The sequence below is a fragment of the Lepus europaeus genome, chromosome 3, assembly GCF_033115175.1.
Source record: "Lepus europaeus isolate LE1 chromosome 3, mLepTim1.pri, whole genome shotgun sequence".
NCBI lineage: Eukaryota > Metazoa > Chordata > Mammalia > Lagomorpha > Leporidae > Lepus > Lepus europaeus.
Window position 1 is genome coordinate 144967858 of NC_084829.1, and position 26568 is coordinate 144994425.

General features: G+C 45.5%; 1 non-coding gene across 1 annotated transcript; it reads left to right on the top strand.

Annotated features, from left to right (window-relative positions):
* The first annotated feature begins 11864 nt into the window (after window positions 1-11864).
* Window positions 11865-11947, top strand: TRNAL-UAA (transfer RNA leucine (anticodon UAA)). The gene has a single exon. It is a non-coding gene; the product is annotated as a tRNA-Leu (tRNA).
* The last annotated feature ends 14621 nt before the right edge of the window (window positions 11948-26568 follow it).

A 26568-nucleotide genomic window follows, 5' to 3' on the forward strand; every position in this document is an offset into this window, starting at 1 on the left:
CTGTTGTGACTCTAATACCTTTATGAAGCTGCATGTTGTACAGCCTAAAGCACAGCATCTGGTCTCGCCTCCCATGGAGGATCCATGCAGGGGCAGGAGGCTCAGGGAGGGGGTGGGGCCTGAGAGCAGGAGAGGGACTTGGTGAGGGGAGGGGCATGAGACTGGAGGGGATGCCGGTCCTCTAGGAGCAGGACCATCTGAAGAGGCAAAGTGAGCAGAGAAAGAACAAAGGTCTGAGTTTACATGGAGGGAAGCCGGCACTGCTGGAAGCAAACAGAGGCCAGGATTGGATGCCGTGGGGTGGAACCTGGAAGAAACATGAACTATCTTAGTTAAGGTGTAGAATCAGGTTGGACACAAAGTTATAAAGCTAAGTTTTAGGGGCCAGAGCTGTGGCGTAGCAGGTTAATCCTCCACCTGCAGCACCAGCATACCATATAGGCTCCGGTTCTAGTCCCGGCTGCTCCTCTTCCAATCCAGCTCTCTTCTATGGCCTGGGAAAGCAGTAGAAGATGGCCCAAGTCCTTGGGCCCCTGCACCCACATGGGAGATCCAGAAGAAGCTCCTGGCTCCTGGCTTCAGATCGGCACGGCTCCATCCGTTGCAGCCATTTGGGGAGTGAACCAGCGAATAGAAGACTTCTCTCTCTCTCTTTCTTTCCCTGTCTGTAACTCTACCTCTCAAATGAGTAAAATAAAAATATTTAAAAAAAATTAACTTCAAGATGCAATGACTTTGAACAGCCCTTGTCTCGACTGCTGAGGAACAGGTTGTTTTTTTTTTTTTTTCTGTGTAAATTGTTGAACCTTCACTTAGTATAGAGTTGGTCTTCTGTGTATCAAGTTAATAAAAAATGGATCTTAGTGGAGAATGGGACTGGGAATGTGAGAGGGAGGAGGAGAGGTGACTGTATGGTATGGGTGGGAGGGCAGCTATGGTGGGAAGAATAACTATATTCCTAAAGTTGTACTTAGGAAGTGCATGAAGTCTGTATTCCTTAAATAAAAGGTTTCTTTGGGATGGGGGATAAATTAAAAAAAAAAAAATAAGATCTGAAACTGTGAGGTATAGCTCAAGTAATGCTACTAGTTTGTGAATGACATCTTTTCTATAAATCAGAGTAGGATAAAAAACCTTTTCTCTCATGACTAGAGCCTAGGGAGATTACTGACGCCATAAACAAGAGTGTCAAATTGTTAATTCAGCAACAGGAGTCACTGTGTACTTACTCCTCATGTGGGATCTGTCCTTAATGTGTTGTCCAATGTGCAGTGATGCTATAACTAGTACTGAAACAGTATTTTTACACTTTGTGTTTCTGTGTGGGTGCAAACTGATGAAATCTTTACTAATTATATACAGAATCGATCTTCTGTATATAAAGATAATTGCAAATGAAAAAAAAACCTGGTGTTAAATTGGAAATGGCATAGAAAATTAATTAATTTTTTAAAAAATATTATGTAGGATCTCTGTCTTTAATGTGCTGTACACTGTTATTTAATGCTATAACTAGTACTCCAACAGTATTTTTTCACTTTGTGTTGCTATATGGGGGCAAACTGTTGAAATCTTAATATATACTAAAGTGATCTTCTGTATATAAAGAGAATTGAAAATGAATCTTGATGTGAATGGAAGGGGAGAGGGAGTGGGAAAGGGGAGGGTTGTGGGTGGGAGGGAAGTTATGGGAGGGGAGAAGCCATTGTAATCCATAAGCTGTACTTTGGAAATTTATATTCATTAAATAAAAGTTTAATAAAAAAAAAACTTTTCTCAGTATCAAAAAAATTCCTTTAAAAAATAAAAACTAAGTTTTGGCTGGACTTGATCCCCCCTCCTTTTAGCCTTCCAACTATATGACAACTTTTTTTTTTAAAGATTTTATTTATTTATTTGACAGGTAGAGTTACAGACAGTGAGAGAGAGACAGAGAGAAAGGTCTTCCTTTTACGTTGGATCACTCCCCAAATGGCTGCCACAGCCGGAACTATGCCAATCCAAAGCCAGGAGCCAGGTGCCTCCTCCTGGTCTCCCATGCCTCCACTGCCTCCCCGGGCCACAGCAGAGAGCTGGACTTGAAGAGTAGCATCTGGGACTAGAACCCGGTGCCCAAATGGAACGCTGGTGCCACAGGCGGAGGATTAACCCAGTGAGCCATGGAGCCAGCCCCTATATGACAACATTTTAAAAACATCTTTGGACATACTGTAGACTTGGGTTTTGGCTCTGTATGCTACCTGCTAGCATGGTATTTAGTGGGGGTACTTTATGAAAAGCTAGCTCCCTGCTCCTAGTCATGAAAGGTTGTTTTTCAAGGTGGTGGCTTTGAACTTCAGCCCTAAAACTGTCTTGAGTCGCTGAAGTGGCTGTGTATGAGAAGGGCCTGAGATATACCAGAGTATGTCTCTAAGTATCTTGGGGGATACCCTTATGTTCCTCTCCCCACACAAACAGCTGCTTAGGAATCCTTAAGGCTTACTCAATACAAAACTGTTGAACCATCTGTGTACAGTGCAGAGCAATTACTGCAAGGCCATGCCTTCCCTACAGTAAGAATGGGGAACTCTCAACCGCCCTTGCTTTGAGCTGTGAGCTCAGCTGGGTGGCAAGTCCCCAGCTTCTCTCTTTGCTGAAGCTCTTCCAGGCAGATCTGTTGCTGCCTGGGCCCAACGTGCCTCTCAGCTGCCTGTAGCTGGTGCTGCAGCTCTCTCCAGAGTAGCGTTTGTACCAAATCGTGAAAGGCTCTCCAGGAGGTAGAGGGCATCCACAAGGAATGTCACCGCTAGAGAAAAAAACATTCCTTCACCTCCTTGTGCAGACAGGAATTTCTCCTGCAGGTGGGGAGGTCTGATGAGCTCCTGCTTTTGCCTTGCCCTGTGGTTTCCCCTGGTCTAGTGCACCCTTATAAGGCTATAGATGAAGTAATATGGGTTCTCTTCATAATCTTCATCTCCTCTTTATAATCTGGTTTATGGAAGAAACCTGTCAAACAAGAAATGTTATCTAGTGGTGAGAAGTCAGAACATGACCACAAATAAATCTTTAATCAAAGCGGGGGGGGGGTGGGTGGGCAGGATTGTGGCATAGTGGGTTAGGCTGTCACCTTCAGCTCCAGCATCCCATATAGGCACCTGTTCAAGTCCCCGCTGCTTCCGATCCAGCTCCTTGCTAATGTGCCTGGGAGAGCAGTGGAAGATCGCCCAAGTGTTTGAGTCCCTGAACCAACGTTGGGGACCTGGAAGAGGATCCTGGCTCTTGGCTTCAGACTGGCCCAGCTCCAACCACCATGGCCATTTGGGGAGTGAACCAGTGGATGGAAGATCTCTCAACCTCTCTCTCTCTCTCTCTCTCTCTCTCTCTCTCTCTATCCATCTGCCTCTCCCTCTCTATAACTCTACCTTTCAAGTAAAATAAATAAATCTTTAAAACAAAAAAAAAAGAACATTCCTCACCAGCAGGAGGTAAGCTGTCCAGGTGATGGATAAAATTGCGTGTCTTGTAATGCTGCAGCTCGTTGTTTAAAGTCCTGCACCAGCACTATCAGTGTCTGAAGTGACTTTGCAGAAAGCTCTCATTTCTAGAAGGAAGCTACAGCCTTATTAGGAAGTTGCATCTCTTCTCACTGATAAGAGTTTTAGCGCTGCAGGGCCAGCACTGTGGTGCAGTAGGCGAAGCCTCCGCCTGAGGCTCCGGCATCCCATATGGGCGCCAATTCATGTCCTGGCTTTTCTTCTTCCGGTCCAGCTCTCTGCTATGACCTGGGAAAGCAGTAGAAGATGGTCCTAGTCTTTGGGCCTGCATGGGAGACCTGGAAGAAGCTCCTGGCCCCTTGGCTCCTGGCTTTGGATCAGCCCAATTCTGGCTGTTGTGGCCATTTGGAGAGTGAACCAGCACGTGGAAGACATTTCTCTCTGTCTCTCCCTGTCTCTGACTGTAACTCTACCTCTCAAATAAATAAAACAAAATCTTTAAAAAAAATAACTTTCAGCACTGCATTAAAAATAGCCCAAAAAGGAGCAGGCATTTGGGCTACTACTTAATACATCTGCATTTCACATCAGAGCTCCAAGGTTTGATGCCCTACTCTGGTTCCTGACTCCTGCTTCCTGCTAGTGGAGACCCTGGGACTCATAGTTAAATTCCTGCCACACACATGGGACACCTAGTGGCTTCAGCCCTAGCCTTGCCAGCTACAGCGGCATTTGTGGAGGAAACCAGCGAATGGGAGTGCACTCGCTTGCTCTCTGTCTCCCTGTCTGTCAAATAAAAGTGGGGAGGGGGTGGCATTTGGCACAGGGCTTAAGTTGTCACATGTGACACGGGCATACTACATCAGAATGCCTGGTTCAAATTCCAGCTGTTCTACTTCCGACCCAAATTCCTGCTAATGAACATCCTGGGAGGCAGCAGGTTATGGTTCAAGTTCTGAGATCCCTTTTGCTCACGTAGGGAACCTGGAATGAACTCCAGGCTCCTGGCTTCAGCCTGGCCCAGACCTGACTATTTCGGACATTTTGAGGAGTGAACCAACTGATAGGAGGTGTCCCTCTGCCTGTATCTCTACCTCATTCTTTCTCTGTGTCTCTCTTTCAAATAAAATGAAAATAAATTGAAAAAAGTTTTAAATTTAAATAGGAAAGAAAAATAGTACAGGAAATACAGGAAATTAAAAAAAAAAAAGAACAGGTATGCACTGGGTCTCATGGGAATGAGAAGGGAAGTCCTTTCCTTCTTGATGAAAGAAGACTTAAATATTTTTGGAAGGAAAAATTCAGTGGTGTGAAAAATTTGGTTATGAAATTTAAAAAAGGAAGGAAGACAGAGGGATGGCCTGCCCCTAGTTGGAAGGTGGGTCAGAAAGCAAGAGAACCCTGGGTGCTGGGGGGTGGCAGCATAGGAACAGGGGACATAGTAGAAGTGGGCCAAAACTTAGAGAGCTGAAAACACCAAAAGTAGAATCTTCTGTGAACTAATCCCCTTCATTTTCATCTGTGCACAACAAACAGAAATGGTAAGGAAAGGGCTTCCTTGGCTGACCAGGGCCACAGGAACAATGGTTACAACCAGCAGTTGGTACATTCTCTTTTTCCCTGTGTGTGTGCCCTATAACTTGGTAAAAGTATGCATTATCATGGTCTGGGTATAATTTTGTCTGGGTTTAACTACACTGTGGTAAGTGGGATAAAAATTTTAGAAATTTCTCCCAAAACCAAAAGGAATTGATAATAGATTTCCGATGACACAAAGCCTTTATATTCATTTACATATTCATTTATTTTTCTTTCACTTTTTTAAAAAAGATTTATTTTATTTATTTGAAAGACAGAGTAAGAGAGAGAGGTAGAGACAGAGAGAGAGAGAGGTTTTCCATCTGCTGGTTCACTCCCTGGATGGCAGCAATGGCCAGAGCTGCGCTGATCCAAAGCCAAGAGCCAGGAGCTTCCCCCAGGTCTCCCACATGGGTGCAGGGTCTCAAGGACTTGGGCCATCTTCTACTGCTTTCCCAGGCCATAGCAGAGAGCTGGATTGAAAGAGGAGCATCCAGGATTAGAACCAGAGCCCATATGGGATGCCAGCATTTCAGGCCAGGGCATTAACCTGCTGTGTCACAGCGCCGGCCCCATCTTTCACTTTTTTTAGAAAAAAAAAAAAATTGAAAGGCCTGCCTGTTCTCACAGTCTGATAAAATACAAATGTCATTGCTTGCTCCATTGTCCTAATGCATTGCTCTTTAATAGATGAAAGTGGGCAAGACCATGCTGCTAATTCCATTGAGTTCACTGTTTCTTTGCTTGATGTGCTTCTTTTATTCAGAAGAAAGATTTTAAAATATATATACATATATATTTTTCCCATTTAAAAATTATCACAAAATCTTAAAATATACATATAGTGCTGAGGTTTAGAACTCAAATGAAAAGTCACGGAATTAAAGGTATACTATGTAGCAATTGAGCTATTAAGTTCCTCCTTAAACTTCAGGTAAAAAAACAAGCAAACAAAAGGAAACACTCATGAAATCAAGTTTATATTAGCAACTCCTCTGATTTATTTGACAGAGAAGGGAGTTATAATGTGCCAAAGGCCCATTTGCCCTCTCCTTAGCTACGTGTGCACACTATGCAGCAATAAATCATCCGATGTGGTTAAGGCAACTCAGAAAAGAGGGAGGGAAACTTACTGCTCCCCAGTGGTTAGCGGCATAAAAACACAGTTATCTCATATATTATTGGGTGGAATGAGTTAGCCCACACAAGGACATATGAGATGGCCTGTGATTCTGCGCTCCTTTCTCACTATTAAGGTGATCTCATCCATCCCACGGCTTTGCTACCTTGTGGTAATAATTTCCCAAACTTCATGGAGAGAAGACTGACCACGGATGACCCCAGGAGCTCTCTTTGGATTGACTGACCAGGAGCCAGCACACAGTTCCAGTGTCACCAAGGTTCCCACATGTTATCAGCTTGGTAGGCAACATCCCCGAGTGACTGGCACCCAAGATAGACTCATTTTTCTCTGCTTGCAAGACTGCTCCCATTCTCACCTTTGAAAGAGGTTGTTTTTGAATAATAGGGGTCATCTCCTAACATCCCCAAGTGACTGGCACCCAAGATAGACTCATTTTTCTCTGCTTGCAAGACTTCTCCCATTCTCACCTTTGAAAGAGGTTGTTTTTGAATAATAGGGGTCATCTCCTAATGCATCCGGCTGGGTCCTTCTCAAGCATACCACGGGATGCGGGAACACATGGGCATCATTCTGGAACTGCTCTCCACCTGTGGTTCCAGCCTGCACCAGGTGATATCTTAGCATTTACCTGAACAGCTCAGTCATCTATATCTAAGGATCTAGTCAACAGAGGTCCAGATTTCTATATCCTGCTATCTATCTACTTGACTTCTATTCTTTTCTATTGAGAGGCAGATTGGGGTGGGGGAATAGAGAGATATTTCCCATTTGCTGGTACCCTCCCCAAATGCTTGCAACAGCTGGGGCTGGGGCCAGAGTGAAGCTAGGATCCAGGTACTCAATCCAGGTAGCCCATGGGGGTGACAGAGACCCATCTATTTGATCCATCACCTGCTGCCTCCCAGGGTGTGCATTCACAGGAAGCTGGAATCATGAGTGGAACTGGCAGGGCCAGCACTGTAGCTCCCTGTTAATGCACCTGAAAAGCAGAGAAGATGGCCCAAGTCCCTGGGCCTCTGCACTCACATAGGAGACCCAGAAGGAGCTCCTGGCTCCTGGCTTGGGACTTGCCCAGCTCTGGCTGTTGCAGCCATTTGGGGAGTGAACCAGAGGATGGAAGATCTCTGTCTGTCTGTCTCTCTCTCTCTCTCTCTCTCTCTCTCTGTAACTCTGTCTTTCAAATAAATAAATCTTTTAAGAAAGAAAAGAAATAAGGAAGGAAAGAGCAGAACTGGGGACTGGGATTTGAACCCAGGTATCCTGATATGAGATAGGCATGTCCCAAACAGTATCTGAACCACCAAACCAAAGGTCCTCCCCATTCCAGTGTGATTTTTTAATTCTTTTTTCCTTTTGTTTTTTAAAGATTTATTTTATTTATTTGAAAGAGTTACAGAGAAAGGTAGAGCCAGAGAGAGAGGTCATCCATTCCACTGGTTCACTCCCCAAATTACGACAACAGCCAGAGCTGAGCTGATCTGAAGCCAGGAGCCAGGAGCTTCCTTCAGGTCTCCCATGCAGGTGCAGGGACCCAAGGATTTGAGACACCTCCTACTGCTTTCCCAGGCCATAGCAGAGATCTGGATCAGAAGAGGAACAGCTGGGACTTAAACTGGCACCCATATGGTATGCTGGCGCTGCAGGCTGGGGCTTTAACCCACTGCACCACAGCGCTGGCCCTCACCGGTTCTCACCCTTTGAGAACCCCTGGCTTACACTGAAAGACGTGTTAGTTATTTCAGACGACAAGACCTGACAGGTGGTTTCTAATTGGCTGTGCCTCAGTAAGTTCTTGAAGGGGCAAATATTTCTTCCTGCATTACTCTTTTGCATCTGTGGGTGTTAGCTCATTATCCCTAGACATTATCCAACAGGGTGGCCAACACAGCTCCAAGTACCACATTTTCCCAAGATCCCTTTCAAGGCAGGAAGAAAAACGGAAAAAATAGCACAAGGCTTTCGCCTCCCAAGGCCCTGGTTTTTAATCCAGAAAGGAAGTCTTCAGCAGGACCCCAGCCAAATTCCCCTTATCTCTCACTAGCCAGAGCTGGAATACACTTCAGTCTGGCACCTCCCACCCTCACCCCCCAGGTCAGTCATTGGTGAGAGTGATGAGCTAGAGATGGCCAAACAGAGATGCCTTCCTTTCACTTCCTCCTACACAGAGAAGAACCAAAGCAACAGGCAGCTGGCTGCAGTCCGAACCAACTGCTCCTGTGTCTACCTGGTTTTTGGAACTGAGAGGGGGTGCTGTGAGCACTCCACTGCCACTGGGGGGTCCAGTCCAGGATGAGCACTTGACAGGACAGCATGTCCCAGTGGTGCTAGAAGAAACAGTCCACCCAATGCAGTCACTACCACTTCCATTATCAAAGTGCTCCCACAGTGGGCGCTGTTCCCCTCACTGCCGTGAGCACAACACAGTCCTGCATGACCCCCAGACAGTGCATTTCCCTGATTCTGCCACTACAGGCCTGGTTACAGCTGAAGAAACAACCGAGAGCTCACACAACTGGGCCCAAGAGGAACTAAAGCCGATACTGCCTACCAAACCAATCTCTAAGAAATAAAGTCTATTACAGCAAAAGCTACCCTACATCAGAGCAACAGCTGATCTACCAGATGTGCAAATTTTAATGTAGGGTTAATAAGTAATATGAAAAAACAAGGTATGGTGCCAGTGCTGTGGTGTAGTGGGAAAAGCCACCAGCTGCAGTGCCGGCATCCCATATGGGTGCCAGTTCAGTCCTGACTGCTCCACTTCTGATCCAGCTCTCTGCTCTAGCCTGGGAGAGCAGTAGAAGATGGTCCAAGTTCTTGGGCCCCTGCACCCACAATGGAGACCCAAAAGAAGCTCCTGGCTCCTGGTTTTGGATCAGCCCATCTTTGGCCATTGAGGCCATTTGGGGATTGAACCAGCAGATGGAAGACCTCTCTCTCTGCCTCTACCTTTCTGTAACTCTGCCTTTCAAATAAATAAATAAATATTTTTAAAAATCAGATAGCATCTGCTATTAAAACAAAAAGATAAAACAAAGTATCATGTACCTTGGAAGAAACACAATAACTTGCTGGCAACAGATCCCAAAAGAAAGAAGTTAACAACATGCCCAATAAAGGTTTCAGAAGAATGATTATAAAGATGCTCAAAGAGATACAAGAGAATACACACAGACAGATGGAATCAGAAAAGCAATGCATAATATGAATGAAAAATTAAGCAAAAAATCTAGAAAAAGAAATGAAGAACTGAATAATCAAATTACAAATATAGTTAAAAGTCTCAGCAACAGCTGGCACCGTGGCACAGTGGGTTAACCCTCTGCCAACAGCACCTGGATCCCATGTGGGCACTGATTGGTATCCTGGCTGCTCCTCTTCCAGTTGAGCTCTCTGCTATCACCTGGGAAAGCAGTGGAAGATGGCCCAAGTGCTTGGGCCCCTGCATCTACGTAGGAGACCCAGAAGAAGATCCTGGCTCCTGGCCTCAGATTGGCCCAGCTCTGGCTGTTATGGCCATTTAGGGCATGAACAAGTGGATGGAAGACCTTTCTCTCTGTCTGTAATTCTACCTCTCAAATAAATAAATAAATATTTTTTTAAAAAAGTCTCAACAACAGATTCCATTAAGCAGAAGAGAGGAAGCAGGAAGGGGTATGGCAGGAACAACCCATCTCTGCTCCATGACATCTGCGTATTAGCAAGAAGGACTCAGTTACAGGCAAGCGTCACTTGACAGCTTGAGGCTAAAAGCATCTCAAGACTGCTTCACTTGCACTTACAGCAACTGGTACTGACTGCAGAGAGAGCTGTCAGCTGGGCAAACCACCTGCGGCTACTTGGGCTTCCCCACGACATGGCAGCTAGGTTCCAGGAATAGGTGTCCCAAAACAACAAGGCCACGTATGGTGCTGCGTGATCACAGCCTCCGTGTGGCATGGACACAGAACACACACCATCACCATCACCACCCTATTAACGGGAGGGGAGTCAGAGTCACACTGGAGCAAGAGCACGTGCCATAGGAGATACCTGCTGTGGTCCTGTTTGGAAACACACAGCAGACTGATTTCTTGGCTCTCCCAGTGGTTCAGAATCACCTGGAACTCTGATTAGACAAGCTTGTAATCTACGCCCATCCTTAAACAGTGGCCAGAGAAACTTACTGCACTTCTACAGGGTGCCTCAGGATGGGGCTACGTTATTCAGAACCCTCAGGTACTAAGGGTTTGTTGGGAGGTAGGTCTGGGGTTAAACAAATAAAAATATCATCCACAGAGTGTAATGCGGAGTTCCAGAAGACTGGGGAGGCTTGGACCGCGGGATTCGGTGTAGAGCCCTGTAGGGCTCTTTGCAGAGCAGGCAGCACACCTTGGGGTCCTCATCTCATCTTCGGGTGCATCTGTAACTGGGCCTCTGTTGCCTAAACTACAAAATAAGGCTAGAAAGACCTACCATGCAGGGTTGTTTACCAAAGACGAGACGACCTACTGAAAGCGCTGAGTTGTGCGATCAGTGCTTGTCAGGTAGCGAGTACTCAACACGTGGTTCTTATTATCATGTCAGTGCCTCGAAAGCCAATTTTGTGAAGTCTGAGGACTCTGACAACTTGATGCAATCAAAGGAAGAGCGCGGGTGGCGACTCCATGGGGCTGCTCCGCACCCCCACCGTGTGCACGTTCCCGTTCTTCTCTCCCCGCGTCTGTGTTTCTGTCTGTGTGCTGCAGGGCAGCGTCGGGTTGCACCTGCCAAGACAGGGTCCTACCGAGGCTGGGACCCACCCGAGCATTGCCCCTGGCGGCTGGCCGGGCTGGGAGGAGGAGGCAATTCCACCACTCGCCACGGGGAGGCGCTCTCTGGACCCGACTGGAGATGCCGAGCAACAGGCGGGCTTCCCGGGGTCCCAGAAGTTCCAGGTGGCCGGGCCACGGGTCTCTGGATGCACAGTCATCGGCGAGGGGTGACGCAGGGACGTTAGCACGTGCGGCCCCCGGGCTGGTAAAGCTCTCCGCCGAAGCTGGCAGCCGCCGGCGCTGTGTGAACCGGGGCGCAGGGCTGCGGGCTCCCCGGAATGTGGTGGGGTCGGCGTCCCCGGAGGTGGCGCGGGGAGCGCCCGTGCTGCGGGGAGAGGGGTGCACCCCTGGTGACAGCACGAGAGGCCCGGGGACGGAGGCGGCCTGGTGCGGGCCGGGGTCGCGGGAACCCAGAACGGCCGAGCCAAATCCGCGGCGCCCGGCGAGGCGGCCGCACGCACAGCCCTCGGCAGGGCCTCCTCCCCGGGCGACACCCCGTCACGAAACGCCGCCCCTGGCAGCCGGGGTCCCGCGGCCCGGCCCGCAGCCTCCACAGCCGGCGCCCGGGAACCCACGAGCTCCCGAGCGTGTGTGGCGCCCGCGCCCGCCAAACCGAAAGCCGGAGCCAACCGCCTGCCGCGCGTCGCCGCCGCCTCAGCCGGGAGCGCGCGGGGCCGAGTGCAGTCGCTCTCGCAGCCGCGGCGGGCCGGGGGCCTCAGCGAGCCGCGGTGGCGCGAAGCGGAGGCCGCCCCGGGGCCGGGCCGGGCGGGCGGGGACGGCGGCGGCGGCGGCGGCTCCTCGGCGTTCGGGCGGAGGCTGCGAGGAGGGCGGCGGCGACGGCTTGTAGGAAGAGCGAAGGGCTGGTTGCTCGCCTGCACCAGGATGGCCGAGTGGTTAAGGCGTTGGACTTAAGATCCAATGGACACGTGTCCGCGTGGGTTCGAACCCCACTCCTGGTAGTTTCGTGTTTTTCTAATTTAAAAAAAATTTTTTTTTTTAAAGTAAATCTTACCGAGCACATCAAGCCTTGGGTATTAAATTTCCGACTTCTGACTGAGAGAAACGCAAACCACACCGCGCGGCTTCCCATAGGGAAGAACCCTCGCAGCCCGCGGGCCTGGCCCAGCCTCTCTGCCGCAGGGCGGGATCCTGCCGCGTATTTTTAAACTCTGTCCAGAAAAGTCAAAATACATTCTCTTATTGGACTTAGAATTTTCAAACACGAGAGTACCTCAGAAAGTTCGTCGAAAGTGGGTAAGTCTATTTTTTGATGGGAAAAAATGGAAATCTCTGCATAGGATTTTTCCCCCAAAAAAATCATGAAAAATGGATATTATTTAAAAACAAAAACAAAAACAAAAAAACAAAACTATGCATGGATTTAAAAACGGCTTTGTTCCAAAATAAAATTATCTTTTAATTTCATTGTTCAGTGAAATTTTTCAAGTGGGCTGCTACCAACAGTGTGGTCTAACCTTCTCCCTTCTTTATATAAATTACTTTTTTATATAAAAATCCTTTATAATATGAAAGCATTCCAAGGCTTTAAAAAAATGTTGCAAGTACTAGGCAAAGAGCTCCCTCCCCTCAAATCATTTGATAGTAACATACCGACTAGATGCCCCAGTGCGGCACTGATAATTTGCTCCCTATGATCCTATCCTCGGCCCTGCTTGTTCAGCAAAGTGCGCTGCGCTTACTGGTCCGGCCTGCCTCTGCCAGGCTGGCTCATCTGGCTGGGCGGCCCAGTCTCCCCTGACAGTCACGGTTCTCACGCCCCTGGAGGTGACAGAACGGGGATTTCACAGAATGTCCCCTTGCCAGTCGGGTTTTCCGATGTTTCCTCCTAATGAGAGTCTGGGTTTGCTTCTGCTGTGTAGCAGAACTGGCGCAGAGGGGACACTGCCTTCTGGGGGCGTGAATTTGGGGTCCAGTTTCTGATACTAACTTTATTCCCAGGAGCAAGCCCCTCTGCCCCCAGTCCCTTCCCGCTGTGGTGAGTGCGTAGTTTGAGGGGAGGTGCTGTGAAGCGAAGTCTCTCATCAGCCTTGCGTTTTATCCAGGTGTTTCTGGGGCTGTGAGCTGTGTCGTTATGTCCCATGGGGTCCTGCTCTGCTGAATGGTTACAGCCCATTCCGTCACTGTTTGTTGTGATGTCCAGAGTGCGGCAGATCGGGCCGGGGAAGGGAAGAGAACGCAGGCCGAGTGTGGACGGATTCTCAGCACTTCCTACCTCCCGGCCCACGTTGTGTCTTCCGGGGCTGGCCCTAGAATCAGCTGCTCTCCAGAATCTCATTCCTTGTAGTGACTAAATCCCGGCCGTGTCACTGCTTTTGCGGCATTTCTCTTCTCCCGCTCTCTGGGTCTAGAGAATTAGGGAATGTGTGTGTGCTTGTATGTGTGCGTGCACGCACGTGTTCATCTGTTTTTCTACATATTTGTAGTTATACCCGAGAGTTCATAGCTCCAGTTCCAATCTGACACTGTGGACTTTGTTCTGGTTTCTCTCCTTGTCTGTATTTGTAGCTCCCTAAACTCACTCCCCAGTGTGGGTCTCTACCTGGCTTGGGCGCCCATCTAACGGCTTTAGAATTGAAATGTTCAGGAAGGGAAGGAAAGAAAAGAGGAAAAGGAAGAGTGTTTAAATGGTTTGGAAACAAAGATCTTGCCAAACCCAAGAACCGCAAGATTTGCTTCCCCGACTCATGCTCATGTTTAAAGCCCGAAGTCAGGTTGCTTGTGCTAGGAGGATGGAGGCTTGATCTTGCTCTGTGTTCAGGAGGAGGACCAACTGGGAGGGCCTTGGGCCACGGGCTGTGCTCTTGGAAGGTAACTCTTGAGAGAGGGCCGGTTACAGAGGCTGAGCAGAGCCCAGCCTTTCTCTGTCGGCTTCCTGGCTCGCTGCGGAAGAGTTTCTCCATCCGTGCTCCACCTCTGTCCTCTGGCTTTGCCAAATGACTGCGCCAACGCGACTTGACCGGCTTTAGACCGTGAGCGTCCAACGACAGAGCCGGAATAAATCTCCCTCCTTGGTAGTGTGTAGCTTGTCGTAGGTGATTGGTAGAGATTTTAAAAACCGTGCAGGAAGCGTTAACTCTTCCCCAGGGAGGCAGCTTCGGTTGAGAACTGGAGGAGGAGGATCAGGACTGGGGTGGCCCATGGAAGCAGGGGGAGAGGCTCCTGGGATGGTCAGGGTTACTGAAGGGTTAGAAAAGAGAGGCAACCAGCAGCAGTGGCATTGGAAAGTATCTATGCCTGGAAGTGGTGGCCATGTTGAATGGGCAGGAAATATTTTGGGGGAGAAATGGTTTACTTCAGTCAATAGCCAGTTAGACTGAGCTCAGCCTTCTTCTCACTTCCTTCTTAAAAGCTTAGGATTTTTTGCTTCAAAAAGCAGACTTGTTATATTTGACTCCAGATTTTAACAGGTGCTTATAATATAGCAAATATTCTGAAGTTAAGTTTCAGTCATTTGCAGGTATATCCTGATATATTTATAATGATTTTCTAACAACTGTTTCAACAATAAGAACTTAAGTCACTATTTTGAGTTATACATTTACAGTGTGGCTTTATAAACATTCTCTCTGTGGGTAAGTGGTAAGTTATTCAACTTTGAAGATCTTCAGTTGGGCTTTTTACACAGAACTCTAGGAAAAGCTGCTACCAATACGTTTAAACAGTGACACCTACTGGTTCATTTGAGAACAATTAATTTGTGCAATTCTGTTTGCCTTATTCTGAAAATGAAATTCTGCTAAATTGTTGTTTCACAGTTACTGTGTTAAGGAGCAGATTATGTCCAGTGTCTGACCCAGCCAGTAAACTGATTTTTTTTCTCTTTGAATCATTAATGATAAATCATTTGAAAAAAATCTAAAATCACTGTATAGTTTGCATAAGTCATTAGTTTAATTGGGTGAATAAAACCTTTATCTAATCTTTGTTTGCTCCAGTATAAAACCTTTGTCAGACTCTGAACTGGCTATGAAATTGAGGGTCTGAGTTGGCCATAGAAGTCATGCCCAATTTTCAAAATCCTGATCAAGAACTTTTCTTCATTATCAGTAGCAAGTTGGAATTTGGAGACCTAATTTATGTCCTCTGTTTTTCATTTTATGTGAAGATATAATTTCAGCTGGTCAGTGAATGGATGGACTGTGTGCTGTGACCTCACTCATGTGCTAATTGTTCAAACAGGACTAACAGGAGTCCCAGGTGATGAGTTTGGTTAGTCAAAAAAGATGTCATGGAAGAAGCTGGGAACAGAATTCCAGGTTCCTAGCATCTACTCATTACTACTAGAAGGAGGGCCATTGCAAATCAGCTTGGCCTAAGTTTCATTTTCATCAAAATAGATGTTGATATCCCTGCTCAGTTGCAGAGTGCCTGGCAGGAAAGAATGACATCTGTTGTTATTACATCATTTTAATGAAATAAAACATTGAAGCAGAATCTTGGTCAGAGACTAGTGTCTAGCAAAGGTTAAACTCGGCATTAAGAGGTCTCAAGTAAAAAGTAGACACCCAGGCTGGTGAGCAGTCTGCCTTAGGCACTGAGAGCCTGTAACCAAGGACTGTGATCAGCCTGGGCCAGGGCCATCTCAGTCCTACCAGTCAGGGTCAGCCCACGTCCTCTGTGAGGTGAAGTGATACTGTGACCATCACTCTCTCTACTGCAAGTCTGCCATAAGTATCTATGGACTATATCAACAACCCAAACTCACTGAGAAGGGGCAGGTGTCTGGCCTGGTGGTAAGCTGCCTATTGGGATGCATGGGTTTGGGTCCTGGTTCCACTCTGGATTCTGGGTTCCTGCTAATGCACACCCTGGGAGGCAGCAGGTGATGGCTCAAATAGATGATTCCTTGCCATCCCTATGGCAGACTCAGATTGAGGTTCTAGCTCCCTGCTTTGGCTTGGCCCAGGCCTCCTCATTGCAGGCATTGGGAAGTCAAATGGTGAATGGGATCTCGCTTCCTAGGATTTTTTTAAAGATTTATTTTATTTATTTATTTATTATTTGAAAGTCAGAGTTACAAAGAAAGAGTGTGCATGCACAATACCATCCATTCACCGGTTCACTCCCCAGGTGGCCACAACATCCAGGGCTAGGACAGGCCAAAACCAAGGAGCCAGGAGCTCCATCTGGGTTTTCTATGTGGATGCAGGGGCCCAAGGACTTGAGCCATCTTCTGCTGCTTTTCACAGGCCATTAGCAGTGGGCTGGATTGGAAGTGGAGCAGCTGGGACATGAACTAGCACCCATATGGGATTCTGGCGTCTTTCTGCACTATGCCGTCATGCTGGCCCCCGATTTTTAAATAAATAAATAAGTCTAAAAAACAACCCACTGGGTATAATTCACAATTTAGTCTGTATATTGTACACATATTAATCTTCATTCAGAGTAATGTGGTTTAAAATGTGCTCTGCAAGGCTGGTTCTGTGGCGTAGCAGGCAAAGCTGCCACCTACAGTGTCAGGATCCCATATGGGTGCTGGTTCAAGACCCAGCCACTTCACTTCTGATCCAGCTATCTGCTATGGCCTGGGAAAGCAGTAGAAGATGGCCCAAGGTGTTAGCCCCTGCACCTATGTGGGAGACCTGGAAGAAACTCCTGGCTTCAGCCTGGCCCAGTCCTGGCCATTGCAGCCATTTGGGAAATGAACCAGTGGGTGGAAGATCAATATATCTCTCTCTTGCTCTGCCTTTGCCTCTATGTATCTCTGCCTTTCAAATAAATAAATAAATTTTTAAAAATTCCCAGGATGTATTTAATCAGATATAGAGACACACAGACAGCAAAATGATTGTCAAGATAAAAGAAGTTTATATATCACAGATTCCTGGAACCTGGAGCCACACTAGGCCATACAGGGCACCCCAGGGCGGAGGGCAGCAGGGTGGGTCAGGAGGCAGAGGGAGGGAAGGGAACAAACACCTTTACTGTGGTTCTTACAGAAAGGACTGGGTGAGGACGGTCAGGAGGCTTAGGATGAGCTGCTCTGAGTAATTCCAGTGGTCTGGGGTGGAAGGGCTGTTCTAAGTTTTCAGATATTTCTAGGAAGTGGCTCAACCTGGGAGGGACAGTCCTTGGCAGTGAGACCCCAGATGCGGCCCCATCAGGAATTCAGAAATTAAGAAAATGCAGTTCGTATAGTGAGGCTTCAGGCACTCTCACACTTCTTTGAGTTCTCTTCCCTCTCTGTCTTCAGCTAGGCTAGACCTTAACTGATGTGGAGAATCAAGATGCTAGAAGGCCAGAGACAAGCACTCAAGTAGTTTTTGAGTTCATTTCTACTGGAGCAGGCTGTGCAATTTACCTGTGTGATTCCAGTCCCAGATTTGTCTTGGGTTTAGCTTGTATTTTCAACCATTTCATCCATTGCTAGACTGTAGTGAGGCTAACAGTTACTGAATGAGGTAACCTTTTAAATCACAAAGACATTATTGAGAAGAGTGTTGAACACTTGCCTCGATTCCACAATCCCCATTAAATGCAATCACAGGAGTGTGCGTGTGTTGGTGAAATACACAACACAGGTCTTATGAGGCAACACAGAGCTATTTAGCTCCTCCAAGTCTTTGTTTTTCTCACCTATAAAATGGGGACGGTAAAGTAGTGTCTATCAAATGCTTTATTGTGTGAGATAAATGTGATATTGATAAAAGGCTTAGAAAGTGCCTGGCATGTATCATGATCAATAGATGATGCTATTATTATACTTCAGTTATAAAGTGTGAGCATGGATTGACTCTGAGACCAGTTTTCTACAAAGGCAAAAATTGCTCATGGAATTGATTCTGTTGGATGCACGTTGTATTTGCCATGGCAACTGCAGTAGAGTAGAATGAGATCATTAGCAAAAACAGAATTTTTGAAAGACAAATTTGGGAGAGGAGCATTGGTTGCATTATTTTGATTTATTAAACTTTTTTTAAAAATGTAGAAGTTTTTAGGTGCCTGATTTTCCATCATGAACAGCTTCTTAAAATTCTGAGCAACTCCTTGAATATTTTTTATGTTAAAATTGCAACAGAATTCTAAACCCTTAACTTTGGAAATGCACAATAAGTGAACTTATTGTTTTCCCCTGGGTATCACACCCACTGAGTCAGTCACAAATAGCTATATTAAGGATGTTATTCACATTTTTTAAACACTAGCAATTCTGACCCACCCAGTTGAGCTTTTTAAATTCAATCTGACTTTAAAAACTTTTTTTAATTCCACATAAGAATAAATAAGAAGTGCCTGTTACTTGGAAGATGTGCAATGCTATATAATAACCTGCTTTTACATGCAGCAAGGTGCATCTTATAGTACTGCACGGCACTGCAGGCCAGCTCTTTCAGTGTGATTCAGCTATAATGTCTAATCCTATTAGTGCCCTGCAATGCATAACATGTAAAAGTGTTCTCCTCTAGCCACAAATAACAAATGAAATTATGAAGTGGTGAGCTAATGAGTTAAAATTACCTCAGCATTATAATAATGGAATCAATTAATTACTTTAGTGCTGATTTTTTAGTCTCCCGTGAGTAATCCCGGGACCAAAGTAAGATGAGGCTGAACTATGTAACTCTGGGTAAGGAAGGTCACTGGGTGGATCCCGAGTGAAAATTTCCCCTCCACTGCTGGGCCCTGTTCTGCCTCTATAGCTCAGCGCGGGAAGCCCACCTAGTGACTGCTTTTGGAAGACACAGCCCCTGCTGCCTTTTGCTCACCTCTTTACGGCATCCAGGAGAGCAGCACTGAAGCTGGCAACCGCTAGTCTCACCCAAGCAATGTATTCATTCAATAAATATGAAGTGTGAGGATGGGCAGTGCTATTGCTAGGTGCTGGGACACAGCAAGGAATGAGAAGGGCAAGGTCCTGCCTTCGTGATATTAAACAAGGAATCATATCAATACTGCTTTCCTAGTTTTTCCCTGGATTTCTCTAGAAATTGTGAGGCACAGTTCAGATCAGAAGAGGAAAAACAGAAGCCTTTCACAGAACTGATGGGATGTGAATACAGCGAGGGCCTGTAGCCATCTCGCCATCTTTCAGCCCCCAGTGAGAGGGTGAGGGGAGAGGAGGAAAGGGAGTGGGAAGAGGATGGAGAAGTAGGCGGAGGAGAAATGAGGGTGGGAAGAGGGTCTGCAAAACCTCACTTGAATTCCTGGGTCAAGTTGTATTAGAATCATTTATACCCATTTCATCTCTAAATAAGAATGAATTTTCTTGTGTGTGGCTGGATATACACTAGTTTGTATCAGATTCTTATTATTGCAACAGAAACAGCCCTGGCTAGCATAGTTTTAAAGAGCTGTTAAGTACTTGAGGAACATTTTCTTGAATACCAAAGGAGTAAAAAATAAAGCATAATGCATATTTCATTAGGAGAACAGATATTGGCTCCATGAGCATGGGCTTGTTGAATTTAAGAGTTGGAGAGAATCTACTTGGACAAAGCTGCCAATAAGGCAGAAATAACCCATCCAATGCTTCTGACAATCATGAACTCTTTATAGTGATGGTACTGGCCCTGGGGATATATTTTGGAAATGTGTGGGAGTACTTTTGGGGTAGCAGAACTTTGGAGGGCTAGGATGTTAGAAACACTTCAGCACAGCCGGCACCGCGGCTCAATAGGCTAATCCTCCGCCTTGAGGCGCCAGCACACCAGGTTCTAGTCCCGGTCAGGGCGCCGGATTCTGTCCCGGTTGGTCCTCTTCCAGGCCAGCTCTCTGCTGTGGCCCGGGAGTGCAGTGGAGGATGGCCCAAGTGCTTGGGCCCAGCACCCCATGGGAGACCAGGAGAAGCACCTGGCTCCTGCCTTCGGATCAGCGGTGCGCAGGCCATTGGAGGGTGAACCTACGGCAAAAGGAAGACCTTTCTCTCTGTCTCTCTCTCTCTCTCACTGTCCACTCTGCCTGTCAAAACTATAAATAAATAAACAAAAAACACTGCAGCATATGAGAATCATACACCACAATTAATTGACCTTCACCCTGCGAGGTTTTGGAATGTCCAGCATAATCTTGCTCTGTATTAAAAGCTTGTTTATCTGAACCTACGGCCTAATTTCACTTTTCATGTTAAACACAGATATTCTCACAGGCATTCATAGTGCAGTGAATTTGGCAGGTTTACTTTGAAAACCAAAGGAAAACTGTAGTTTGTTTTAGTCAGAATTTCATTGTTACTTTCTACTCGGGAAATTCTTATTGTTCAAAGTAACATACATTTATTTATTTATATTGGCTCGTGATTTAAAGAAAAATTTTGAGTTATTTATCTTCATTTTATTTGAAAGACAGAGAGACAGACAGAGGCAAACAGAGATCTTCTATCCACTAGTTCACCCCGCCACCCCCAGATACTTGCAACAGTTGAGGATAGGCCAGGCCAAATCCAGGAGTCTGGAATTCCACCCAGGTCTCCTGTGTGCATGACGGAGACTCGAGCACTAGAGCCATCATGTATCATCTGCTGCCTTCCAGAGTGAGCATTAGCAGAAAGTTGGATCTGGAAGTAGAGCTGGGATTTGAACTCTGATATGGGGTGCAGGCATCCCAAGCAACACCTTCACCACTACACCGAATGCCCAACCCTGTCTCATGATTGTATTCATTATTTTTAAGCCATTATAATCATTGACTAAAATTCAGCCGTTTATATTATCCTAGATTTAACCAATGGAGGCGCCTCCAAGCTTGTTTGTTTGTGTATCCATTTGATAGTTTTCATCATTCTTTGATCACTTCTTTACTTGCAGATGCAAGTGTTCTAGGCTTATCTAGGATGCTCCTCTCCATCGACCTTGAACCATTCATAACTCCAAAGAGATATGATTTTTTAAGAGGAGTATGGTGTTTAGAAACTAAAAGTTAAATACCAGGTATATTGACTACTACTGAAATATCTTTGCTCCTAATCCTTCTCAGCAGATTGAGCTCATATACATTTATGCTATACACATTCATCTCTAGCTATCATCTATCTTTATATATATATATTTACTCTTACATATTTGTAGTTACTTCTCCAAGTGAGAAATCTGCCTCCCAATATCCTCATCATGTTCACTTATTTGTACAAATACAAATACGTGTATACTTATTTGTACAAATACAATTGTACATACTTACAACCAAATACAACCAACTTCTAGTTGCATGGCTAGTTCTTATCCCTACCTCACACACCAGCCAAGAGAGTCCAGTCTGCCTGCTCTGGTCATAATGACCTGTGACCATTTAAAAATCTAGGACATGGCCATATCCTAAATAACAATCTAAATGTTAAACATCACACAGCTTTTTGACACAATACTTTATTTAAGCTATTTTTAGGTGAGTGTGACTGTCTTGGATTTTGATGATGTTATCTGGTGCATTAGCTACCCCTTCTTTTGTAGAGGGGGGGTATCTAAGCAGTTAATACATTATATTCAAGTTCCTGAAAAAAATCTTCAACACAACAGAGGGCAAGACTTTCTTGCTATCAGAACTGTTTTCCTAGGTGTAATTTCTATTAACATAGTAACACATAATGTTTGTATGCTGTTGTTCAGCTAACTCCAAACTCACACCCAAGGACTATCTGGTTTGCATTTATTCATTGTGAGTACAAAAATGTCTGGAAATGATTTTTCTGATACTGTGCCCAGATTAAAATGCATTCTATCTATGCCTAGTATAGCGACTTTATTGAAAAACTTATGGCACTTTGACCTCAGATGTTCTCAATGAATACATGGTGGCTTCTGTACTCTCTGCTATCTTACCAGAGGGGTTAATTATGTTGCTCAAAGCATAGATAGGAGGAGAACTGGAATTTGAACCCAGGCTGGTGTAGCTCCAAGGTCTTGCTCTTTCCACAGTGCCTCCATCAGCTTGTCCTGGGGATGAGAAACATCCTCCTCATTCTGTTTCATCTTGTGCCAGTTAATGAGATATTGTCAAACATTAAGTTGTGGCCCAGGGGCAGGATCAAGGGTAAGACAAGGGTTCACCTGATAGGGCCCAGAATTTTCCAGTGCCTCAGTCTCCTGGGAACACACATCCTTAATAGTTTCTTGAACCTCTTACCAAGTCTTCCTACTGATTTGCCCATTTGATGTATAGAGTGAAACAATCTAGAAAGGTGATATGACTCTCTTTGACTAAAAGCAAAGTGTTTCTAAAACACGGCTATGAAATTAAATAATCTGTACATGTGAAATATGTACCCAACATTATTTGACCTCTCAGACTATCACATTTCAAAAATTATGGACTTCAATGCAGCTTTCAAGGAGAGTTAATAAAATTTTGTGGTTTTCTTCTTTCTTAACATCTTTCACGTAGGGCTCGCTAAAGCTTAGAAATACCACAAAAGTCGTTTAAGGTACACCCGTGCACTTGATAAAGGGGTTTGTGGAACAGAGTGAGAGGTGGAGAGAGAGAGAGAGGGAATTTGTGTAAGGAAAAGAAAGGAAGGGAAGGGTAGACAAAAAAGAGGGAGGGGAGGGGAGGGGAAGGGAAGGGGAGGGAAGGGGAGAGCAGAAGAGAGGAGAGGGGGAGAGGAGGGAAAACCGAGCAGCCATCTTCCTGAGTGAGAGTTGTCCACTGACACTGTTTTGCTGGATTTCCTAGAATGTTGTGGGCCACACATTCCCCAGGTCGTGGTCGTGTTGCAGGGGTGAGTGCGGAGGGAGAAGAAAGACTCCAAACAAAGCAAGATTGAAGGAGAGGAGCAGGGAGAAGAATGCCCGCAGAGGCGGCTGCGCATTCTAGAGCTGGGTGGGAGTCTGCGCTGCAAGAGTTGACTCTCAGGGTGCTGCTCTGGGGATTTGTGTCAGGCTGGCAGCCCCTGCGAAAGTCCGCCCACGAGGCCCCACCACCTGTGGCTCTAGGGCCCTCTGGGCTTCCTGGACGATGGCTTGCCACCTGCCTCCTCGCTGGCACACGTCCACGTGTGCAAAGGCAGCCTGCCTCCGCGGCCATGCCTGACACTGAGCATGCGCAAGGCCCTCGGAACGCACCCTGCAAGCTTGTTCATTGCACTCCTACAAATAAGTTTGCTTCTCCCCAAAATCTTCAGACAAAAGTAGCATTCTCATCTTTTGTGGTAGTCAAACAAAACTAAATGTTTCCTCCTGGGTCTGTTTATTGTTCAGAAAGCAAAGTTGCTGAAGCTGCTGGTTACAGCCATGCCTCCATCATTCCGCGTGTCTTCTGCAGAAATTGAAGTACAATAATTAGTTAACTGGACACACAGCTCCCTGGAATAAAGGCCGCCTTTCTGTTAGCTGTGGGCAGCAATGTAAGTCCCAGTGACTTCTAAGTAGCAGTGTTGTTACTAGACACTTCCAGGAAAGCATCCTTTGCCTGCTCCTGGAACGTACGTATAATGGCTGGTACGTCAACCATCACATTGCACTGTGAGGATGAAAGTTGTAACCTGGGGTTGGAAGAGAAGTGAACTAGAAAGAACATTTTCCTGAGGCCTCAGTGAAACAAAACCACCATCACAACCGTCAGATGTTCATCACCAAATTTCAGTTGTTGGCCAAGACAGAAACAAACTGTTATTTGGGGAAGGCTGCTTTTATCTGCAGCACATTCTAGTCCTAACCGATATTAATACAAATTAATATAAATATTAGTATCCAAATAAGAAATAGAATAAAAGTCACTGACCTTGCCCTCACACTAACACTCTCGCCATTTCCTTTTTATCAGGTACCTTCCCAGTTCGGCTCTGAAACAGACACTTAACTTAAGAGAATCATTAGATTCCTCACATGGCTCCCTGAAAATCAACTCAGAAGAAATTGCATCTTGGTGAAACACTGCCAATAACACTAGCGTTAAGGTGTTAGGAAAGGCGGACTCCAGCCTGCTTATTATTTAATGATTTTCTAGGACATTAGAGAATCAAAAGAGTCAAGTTACTGTAGCTCTTCTCTCTGAATGCCCCAATCTCTGCTTCCCCACCCATGAGAAAGAGACTCTGGAGACAGACAGGCTAGAGATGTAAGATGGAGGTCATCAACATGTAGGTGACACTGAAAGCAAAGGCTAATAGAGTCATCCAAACAGAAAAAGACAGAGGAGAACCTGAGACAAGTCCATTCGGGTGCTACATTGATTGTCAACTATGGATTGCATTATTACTCATGTCAACAGCGCTACCATAAGAACATGATAGAGCAGAACAATACCTATTACCTAGTGATGTTGTAGTTGTCCTAAGATACTTTTTTTCTACCTAAAAGATTTATTTACTTATTTATTTGAAAGACAGAGTAACAGAGAGCAAGAGGGAGAGACACAGAGAAAGCTGCTATCTGCTGGTTCACTCTCTAAATAACTACAACAGTCAGGTCTGGACTAGCCTGAAGATGGGGGTCAGGAGCTCCATCATGGTCTCCCACATGTGTAGCATGGGCCCAGGTACTTGGGCCATCTTCCACTGTCTTCCCAGGTACATCAGCAGGACTCTGGATTGGAAGTGAAACAGTTGGGACTCAATCCAGAACTCTGATATGGGATGTTGGCATCACAGTGCTGGCTTAAACCATGGCCAAACAATGTGTCTTGACCCTGGTGCTAAAATCCAATAGCAACACATTCCTCATGAGTTTGTGATGGCACTTGTGAGAACACACCACTGTGCTGTTGGTTGTATAAAAGTGTAGCACATAAATTATGTGCAATACATAATGCTTGATAATGATAGGAAACAACTATGTTACTGGCTTATGTATTTACCATACTATTAATCATTATTGTAGAGTTTACTCCTACTTATAAAAAAAAAAGTTTGTTGTCAAATAGTATGCCATGTCATGCCGGCAACAGCCTTGTACACCTTGTGTTTACCATGTCTCTTGATTGCATCATTTTCTCTTGTACTCGATTTAATCTCATGTTGTTTTGTTTATCATGGCCCTAGAGCAATAGGCTATACTATGTATATGTATGCCGTATAACTTAGGTGTGTAGGAGGCTGTGCCATCTCGGTTTGTGTAAGAACGCTCTTTGATGTTCACATAATGATGACATTGCCTAATGCTGCATTTCCTAGAAGGCATCTCCCTCATGAAGCCAGAGGTGGTTGTCGTGCAGAAAGTCCCATTTAAGTGACAGACAGAGAAAAGGAACCCGGTAAGGAAGCCTGTGGAGGAATGATCAGAGTTGCTGAAGAAAGCAAAACCCCAAACAGTATCACATCTTTTGTTGATCATGTGGTAGACAGCGTCGACTTCTTGGCTCTAGGAAGTAAGAAGGCCTGACAGGCTGGGCTCTAGAGCGTAGATCAAGAAGAGGGGCCCAAGAGCAGCATCGGGTGGCTGGAATGGCAGTGGGAATGTGGTGGGGTCAGGCAGGAGGACAGGCTGAGGTTCTAGGCATCCCTGTCTCCAGCACACAAACTAACCAGGCTAATATTGTTTGCAATTAATGGCACGATCAATTCAGTCAGTTGTTTGACAGATTGGACTTCTTAAGTCCTTTGAGGCAAATTAATTAATACTTATTTGTAAGCCCAGCCTATGCTGAAGTAAAGAGAAAATGGGAGAGCAGCATTCCTGGAGGGGGCAGTCTTCTGTCCAGCACCACAGTCCTGCCAGAGTTTTTCCTGGGGCATCTGGAAAAGGAAGGGAAGCACTAATGTCTGCCACTAGCTGGAGTGTCCTCCTTGGCCTTGACCCTGGAAGGCATTAGCCATTTAAGTAACTGCTTTATAAGTGCCCAATAGTGGGCACTTAGCAGGTGGACAGGGACTGGAAAATGGGTGGAAATAGACCTGCCTTCTAGGGGTTGGAATCAGGGTGGAAATTAAGAACTTGCAAGACTCTCTGTGTTTTCTCCGGTTTATATTCTCTATAATTATTTCCTTTTTGCTAAAACTTTGGTGTTTTATAAAGTTCTCCAGTCACGTAAAGACAGTTTCTTCCTTTTATCTCTGCTTCTCAGTGCCGTCTATTATCACTTGCTAAATATACTTCACCGTTTTATTTACTTTAGTCTGAAGCCCTGACACCATTATATGGCTTTCCCACATCCAGCTCCAAGCTGCGCATTTCAAAGATGAATCACTGTAATTATTTATTGTCTTGAAAAGGAACAGGAGGTGTAAAAGCCAAACTAATGTGCACCTTTAACCCACCCAAATGACACTTTGGAAACCCCTGGCTGGGAACACTTAACTTTGGCTCTGTATTTCTGGATCCTCTAATTGTATGGGATAATTGAGGTCTGGGGAATTTTACTTACTTTTGAAGACTAGCAACCATAGGTAAATATTTGTAGGGATTTTTAAAATTGAGTCCAACTTTGTCCATCCTCAGGGTTGATTCATTCATCAACATACTGAAAACTTAGAGATTTGGAATTCAAAGAGAATTCTCAAAGGTAAGACTAGGGAAATTTTCATGAGGTTGCTTTGGTTTCTTATTGTTTTTACTATTAATCTTTTAACTGCCATAATCAAAAAGTTGTACTTATGAAAGTTATATTTATTAAATAAAAGCTTTCTATAAAAATTGTTTTAAAGGTTTATTTTATTTACTTGAAAGGCAGAGTTGCAGAGAGGGAAGGA